The 7,701-nt window shown below is 49.8% G+C and overlaps 2 protein-coding genes across 2 annotated transcripts in view; one reads left to right on the top strand and one right to left on the bottom strand.

Moving 5' to 3' along the window:
• The window catches only part of Serpina11 (serpin family A member 11), a 9,864-nt gene extending 7,087 nt beyond the window's left edge, over positions 1-2,777 (bottom strand). The window contains exon 1 of the mRNA XM_050151406.1: positions 2,646-2,777. The gene's annotated coding sequence lies outside the window, so the exon portion shown is untranslated. The remainder of the gene's footprint in view (positions 1-2,645) is intronic.
• The window catches only part of Serpina4 (serpin family A member 4), a 147,735-nt gene that overhangs the window by 54,274 nt on the left and 85,760 nt on the right, over positions 1-7,701 (top strand). The gene's annotated exons all lie outside the window — the stretch shown is intronic.

Raw genomic sequence — 7,701 nt, forward strand, 5'->3', positions numbered from 1 at the left:
TTTTTCCTTTGTGTGTGTGTGTGTGTGTGTGTGTGTGTGTGTGGGAGAGAGAGAGAGAGAGAGAGAGAGAGAGAGAGAGAGAGAGAGAGAGAGTGGGTGAAGTCAGGGAGATGCCATATAGCTGCCAAAGAAGACCTTACCCGGTAGGCCACAGCCTCGTGGAGATATACAGAATAAATAGAAATGGGTTAATTTAAGATGTAAGAGTTAGTTAATAAGAAGCCTGAGCTAATAGACCAAACAGTGTTGTAATTAATATAGTTTCTGTGTGATTATTAGGATCTGGGTAGCCGGGAATGAACGAGCAGTCTCCACCTACAGGGTACCATCTACACTATCTACAGCCACAGAAACATCCCTTGTGTGTGGATGCAGAAGTTTTGGAAAGATCTATTACAGATTGAGTTGTGCCTGCCCCAAATTCATATGCCAAGTTCCCAACCCCTAAGACCTCGTAATGCTGCTTTACTTAGAAATGGTGTCCTTGACTGGGCGATGGTGGCGCATGCCTTTAATCCCTCTTGGAAGGCAGATCTCTGTGAGTTTGAGGTCAGCCTCATCTACAGAGTGAATTCCAGAACATCCAGGGTTACACAGAGAAACCCTATCTTTAAAAAAAAAAGAGTGAAAAAGGAAAAAAGAAATAAAAAGAAATGGAGTCCTTACAGACATAATTAAATAAGATGTGGCCATTAAAGTGGGTCTTTAATCCCATATGACTAGTGTCCTTGAAGGAGGGGGCCTTTGGGTTCTGAGAAGCACCCAAAGAGGGTATTAGGGAAGGTAAAGGCAGAGATGAGACACTGCTGAAAACCACAAAATGTGGAAAGTCACAGGGAGGGGCCTGGAATGGGTTCTCCAGTACAGCCTCAGAGGGACACAGCCATTGCCTTGACTGTGATCCTGAACTAGTTTCCAGAGGTGCAAGGCAAAAATGTCTCCTGTGCACAGAGGCAGACCCCTTCAGGCAAATGCCAAATGTCTTCTGCTCTAGTTTAAGTTATGAGATGCCCCAGAAGGCCTTTGGTCACCTCTACAGGGTTCAAAGAGATACAGGAGCTGGAAGACCCTTGGCTTAAGTGCAGGGGAGGATCCTGCTGTGTAGACAGGGCTAGGTTCACCCCACTTTGCATCCACTTCTGGACCCTGATATTCTCCTGGGTCCCCCCAAACAAGCCCTTGCACTTTTTGATTCCACATCCAGTAGTGACAAGCTGATCCTTGGCTCTGGTTGGTCCTGAAAGCATCTACATTGTGATCAACACCTTCTGTAGGTATTGCCCATGTGGTGGCCTTTAGTTCTCAGTATAAACTGTTGGAGTGACAAGGGACAGATTGCAAATGGATGGAGCACTGCCCCTGGCACTCAGAATGCCCACCAAATTACAAGAGCCACCTGCTCTCAGAAGGTGAGAGCAATGCAGAAACATATTTGGTAGCTAGAGTATGGTGGCCTGAAGCGAAAGTTGGCTCCTCCCACCAGCACCAGCTCCATGGAAGCAGATTAAGGGATGTTTTGTGTGTTGGGATTTTCCTTAGATAGAAAAACCAGAAGATATAGAACAATTAGGTAATTGGTCTGCCCCTGGCAAAGGAAGGGCGGAAACTGTGAGGGAGCCAATTGTGGCCATTGAACTCAGCACCCTTCCCTACTTAGCTGCACCCCAAGGTGCACGTGTTTCCCAAGGAAGACTGATGTAGCCAGCGCTGCCATAGCCTGGGCTTGCTCTAGGGCTCTGCAGTTACTCACTGCGGGACACTGTCTCCGCAGTTCTATGCAGAATTCAAATGGCAATGCCATCCCCTTTCATGATTTATGACGTCGACATGAAAAGTGCCAGCGCCTGAGAAAGACACTGCAGGAGGTTGTCTCCCACTTCTACCCAGGCTGGGGGCAATGGGAATCCAGTTAACTTAGCTCCATTCCCTGGCAGATCCTCGGAGAAAATTCAGAACCCTGTTCCTGAATTATAAACCTGATTTCGAAATGTTTGTTGAAGCACTGGGTACATTGAGCACATTGCATCACAGGTCTGCAGACAGAGGTATTTACATATGTGTGGGAGGGTGTGAGTAGGCGTGACATCCCAGGTCTTATCACTGGCCAGAAGATGTTTCCCAGCTGAGATGCAAACACCTGAAAGCTGTTGGAATGCTGGGAACCCTCAAATACTGTGGCAATTTGCTCTCTCTTGTTTAAATTAATGCCCCTGAGACCCTCCAGTCACAGAGACTCTTAACTCAGTTGTGCATATGGGGAAACTGAGGCTTCCACTTGGCAAGGCTCTATTCCAGACCCAGACTTCTGGGCATGGACCTGTGGCCATAACTGAGTTCTTAGGAAAGTTGCCATTTTGCTTTGAGTTCGGTTGCCTTATTGGCTTGCTAGCAGTATTGGGAGTCCATATGTCACGACTCCCAGTGGCTGACTTTTCCAGAGAAGGTGACAGAAGACCGGAAGCTCTAGCTGCAAAATTCAGAGGCAGTACTCATCAGGGCCATCTAGGGAACTTACTGCCCGTTTCTGCCGCCAAGGCCAAAAATGATAGGTAGATAGATAGATAGATAGATAGATAGATAGATAGATAGACAGACAGACAGACAGACAGAGGCCTACTCTCATTTGGGGTACAGTGTATACTCACAGAGAAGTTACCAAGGTGGGCGCAGCTCCACAGCCCCACACGGCCTTCTGCCCATAGGGCAATAGTGTTTGAAGACCACAGTCACCTGGTTAATATTTGTCAGGTCAATTCCTGGAACTGACAGGAAGGCAGATGGGGCAAATGGGAAAGGATCTGTTTTCAATGTGTGTGGCCCGGCTGCCAGTCCCACCAACAGGTGGCTTGTGGTTCAGGGTTGCTTTCTGTCTGAGGGTGCTGCGGCACTGGTGGTGGCGATGGAACGGGTGGTGGGAGATGCTGGCCTGTGTACTGGGGCTTTACAGAATCCAGAACCCTGGTGGTGAGACTGTGAGGAACGTGTGGTCGTTCCTACTCCACAGACGGAAGCATGAGGCCCAGTGCCTTGCTCAGAAGTCACTCCGAGCCTTTGTCACCACACCAAAGCTTCCTCTTGTTTCACAGACACTCTAAATAAGTATAATCCATATAGATCTCGGACGGTGCTGGAGAGAAGTTTAGTAAGTGTTGAAGCACCTCTGAAGTGAGGGCTGGAGCTGTGGCTCAGTGGTTTAGAATGGATGCTGCTCTTGCAGAGGGCCTGAGTTCGGTTCCCAGCACCCACTTCGAGTGACTCCCAACTGCCTGTAACTCCAGCTCCAGGGGATCTGACATCCTTCTCTGGACTCTCTGAGAGCCTGTACTCATGCAAACATGCGTGCGCGCGCGCACACACACACACACACACACAAACACACAGTAATAAAATAAAAAATAAACATTTTAAATAAGAAAGACCTGTGAGGTGGGATGCTGGTATTTTTTTTTCTTGTTTAAGAGATGGTATCTCCCTGATGGAGCAGAGGTGACTTTTGTGTTCTTGTAGGTGTGGGGGTGGGCTGGAGTGGGGTGGGGGTGTGCCGTGTGCAATATTCATGCGGAGGGAAGAGGTCAGTTCCAGAAGATGTCACTGCTCAGAAGCCATCCACCTTGTTTTGTGGGATGAGGTCTCACACACTGGGCCCTGGGGGTTACTGATGGGACTATGTCGGCTCCCCAGGGAGCCCCAGGGATCCACCTGTCTCCACATCCTCAGTGAGATTACAGGCACAAATCACCGCACCCAGCATTTTATGTTGGTGCTGGGAATCTAACCCATGTTCTCATACCTACAGACCAGCCCTTTACCAACTCATCCTCGTCCTTCTCAAGCCCCTTCGTAAGCTTTTATATCCTCCAACTTCCCTACAGAGCATGTATCTTGATCTCAATAAAACAAACAAAATTTTAAAATTAAAAAGTAGAATCTGCTAATTCTACAAGTAAATCTCATCTGCAAGGGGCATTTTTAAAGTGTAAAGTGTCCTGGGAGATGACTCCCGACCCTCCAGTGGGAGGGGGAGTCTGTGTCTGTCACACACACACACACATACACACACACACACACACACACGTCCTGGTCCACATGATGTAGTTGCTCCCTGGAGCATCATTTGGAGATAGCCCATAATGTGTGTCCTCCTCCTCATCTTGAATACTCTCTCGGCTTCGTGAGAGCTGGAGGCACTCTCGAATTCCTGTCACACGCACCGGCAGACAGCTGAGTGGGTGAGGTGCTTGCACTAAGCCTGACCACTTGACTGAAGAGGGAACCTGAGAAGGGAAATCTACGCTCTTTTCTCTGCCACTGAGGATGCACAGAGGGTCCCGTGGAGAGCAGAAGACACAGTGTGGGAGAGAAGGATTCCGGTGGGAGTTCCAGGGAGAGACCAGGTGCCCATGTTTCTAACCTAGGACCAGGCTCTAGAGTCCCCTCACCAGAGCCTCTCAGGAGGCTCACAGGGCCTGCCCCACATTCTTCTCTAGAGCCCTGGATCCCAGCCCCAGCTGCACTAACCTTCATCTCCCTCCTGGGTTGCCTCCTCACTGGAGGCCAGGCCTTACCTATCTGTTCTCCATTCTGCAATATGTTCATTTCCCCCTTTCCCGTAGCCAGCGCGCCCCTTTCTCTTGGATGCTGGTGATGCTGTTACCCACCTGCCAACCTCATACCTCACCTCCCACCCCTGAAACTTTGTTCTTGCTCCACCCCAACAATCACTGATAAGCAAAGGAGCCTTGTTTTCTTTTGTGCACACCCTGTCCCCTGCCTAGAATGCCATCCCCACCCTGTCTGCTGTCTGCTTCTCAGGCTCACCTGCTCCCTGCCTGCCTGGGCTGTGCTAATCCCCGCCCCCCCCTCAATGCCTGTAGCACTCCCTACTTCTCGTGCTGGCTTGCAAAGAGCTTCATTTCCCCTTGGTCTATGAGATCTTTGTAGACACAGCCTGCTCCTAATTGGAGCTTGTATCTGATGTGTTGGCACGGGGCAAGCACATGTGTCTTCTGCAAATGCACACATGTTCTTTTCCACACAGAAACTCGCTTTCTCACTTTGATGACCTATTGATGACATGTTATTCAACTGTGTACCCACTGGTGAGTGTGCCAGGCTGCGGTGGTGAGTTTGTTCCAAATTCAGGGTCACACAGATGGCCTTAGTTAAACTCCGTGGGACATGAAACGAAATAGGAACTAGTAAATACTGGGGGAAATACTCGAAAGGAAAAAAAGGTGCTGACTGGAGTGGGAAGAAAGTGAAAAAGGATGAGAGAGAGAGAGAGAGAGAGAGAGAGAGAGAGAGAGAGAGAGAGACCAGAACGCATTGTATACTTATACAAAATTGTCTAAGAACAAACTTGATTAATAATAAAAGAAGCTCACATTTTCTTCCAAGGTTACACCTCTGCCAGTTTGGCATAGCCACCTGGGACAGAGGAGGAAGGAAATGTGACTTATAGGTCACCTTTGGACAAATGGCTTGTGGTTTTGAACAGCGACAGTGGCACCCCTGTGCCGATCAGAGCCTGTACCACACCCTGGGCCCCAGGCCACACACCTGAGCCATGTTATCAATCTTCACAGCCATCACAAAGCAGGTGACGTTATCATTGTCCCCCAAACTTGTTACATGAGGGCTCCTTTGGGCTGCAGAGTGGGGGTGTGTTACCACCGGAAAGCAATCACGCACCACGGAGCAGAAGGGCACCCTCTGCTGCAGCCAGTTCTGAGCTCCAGGTAGGACGGAGGATGCTGGGTGTGAGGTGTCATAGATGCCTCGGAGGACAGGGAAGTGGGGATGTGGGTGGTGGGCAGAAGTCAGGATGGCATTCTGCATCAATGCCTGCCTTTCTCCACAGCTGCCAGGTGGGGAATAAGCTTATCAGAAACATCCTTGCTTCCCACCTTTCGAGCGTTAGCTGCGATAAGAGAGCAGCTGTATACACAGGCGGTGTATACTGCACCAATTATCTGGGGTGAGTCTTCCTCAAAATTCACAGTGTGTTTGCTCATTTGAAAACTTAATGGCATGGGCGCCATGGATTCTTGGGGTTGGGGGAGGAAGCTCATGGATATTAAACAGAGTCCCAAAGCGTGCACAGTCAGGGGTGGGCAGGACTGCTTTTCCATTCTGCCTGAGAAAGTCTGAACTGAAACCCCCTCTGTAAGTCCTCCATCCTGAGCTCAGTCCCTTCTGCCGCTTGCCTGTATGCTAGAAACCTGCATTGCATGTGAGGTTCCCAGTGTCAGATGGCAGAGGCAGCTCTTACCCGTGTCCTGCAGGCCAGAGACACAGTTGAAGCCACGTCCCTGCACTTGAAGATCTTCCCGTTGCCTTCCTCTCCTCCGTGCCTTCCTCTCCTCCTGCCTCACGGCAAGCTTCTTAATGTGGGAGTTCAGCACACCCCAGCCTTGGGGCTGCTCCTGCCTGCAGACTGATTCACTAAGTAGGTAGTGAAGAACGGACATCCACTTAGAAATTCCATATGCCTGGTGCCCTGGGCAGGGTGCCCAATGCTCTACAATGCTCTTTAAAATATTCCTGCACAAACGGGAATGCATGGCCATTGTTTCTATTTACATTCTAAGGTGCTTAGGTAGCTACCATGCAGCAAGCTCAGCCGTCCACTCTGAAGGCTGCTTAGCACTGGAGAGCTCATATTCTGCAAACCTTGGCCAAGCAGAATAGACAACAAGCATAGCCAATGGTTATGCGGAAAAAGAAAGACGTTCTGCTGAAGAAGCGCCCGGTGTGTGAGATGCAGAGCGTGGTTACGGTGATGGCTACTTATCTTATTGCTGTGACCAAAAATCAGCCTGGCAAAACCAGATAAAGAAAGGGAAGGTTCTTTCTGCCTCACGGCTCGAGGTAGAGTTCAGAGAAGTCTCAGTGGCCTAGCTAGAGGCAGGTGGTCGCATTGCATCCGGAGCCAGGAGGAAGAGAGCAGTGAGTGCTCACGTCTGGGTTTCTCCTTCACAATTAGTCAGACACCCCAGCCCAAAGAATGGCACCCTTCCCCCTTAAGCCTTTCTACCTCAATGGACCTCATCTACATAACCCCTCGAAGACACGCAGAAGCTTCTCTTTGTCTAACTAACAGTCTGACCACCGCAGCCTGAAACATTGTGCTTCTGGAATTGGATGAACAGGCAGCACCTGGAGCTCTGGCTTCAGGACCAGGAATCTATAGTTGTTTGTTTTGATGCTCTACTCTCCCTGGGCTCCACTAGCTACATCTGCCTTTAGAATACTGTTGGCCGTCTTGGGTGAGACACTCATGCCAGCAGCCTTAGTCATTATTGACATTCTGTAGCTGAGTTTGAGGTCTTGGGCCAGCTCATGGGGGTAATTCCTATCCACAACACAGATGCAACCTTCAAGCTTTCCTACCTGCGTTTTGCTTCCTGACCAGCAGAGGGCACCCCACCCAACTTTCTTTTTGAAAGCCTGTGGCAGTCCCCAGGATAAAGGTTTTTTCTTTGTTTCTTTTCTATGTAGCAGAAAATGGGAAAACCAGCTTGGGAAAGCAAGCATTGGGCCCCTGGGTGACACACATGGGGTCGCGGGGCACCAGTACCTCCAGAAAATGAACTCTAGCTTTGCCGGAGGTGGACAGGACACCTCAGTGTTGAGAAATGAAGTGGCCAGGAGCCCACACGGAACACCCGGCGGTGGGTGCAGAAAGGACAGTGGGGAATG

The sequence above is a fragment of the Alexandromys fortis genome, unplaced genomic scaffold (assembly GCF_014885135.2).
Source record: "Alexandromys fortis isolate MF-2015 unplaced genomic scaffold, M_Fortis_MF-2015_v1.1 scaffold_63, whole genome shotgun sequence".
Lineage (NCBI taxonomy): Eukaryota > Metazoa > Chordata > Mammalia > Rodentia > Cricetidae > Alexandromys > Alexandromys fortis.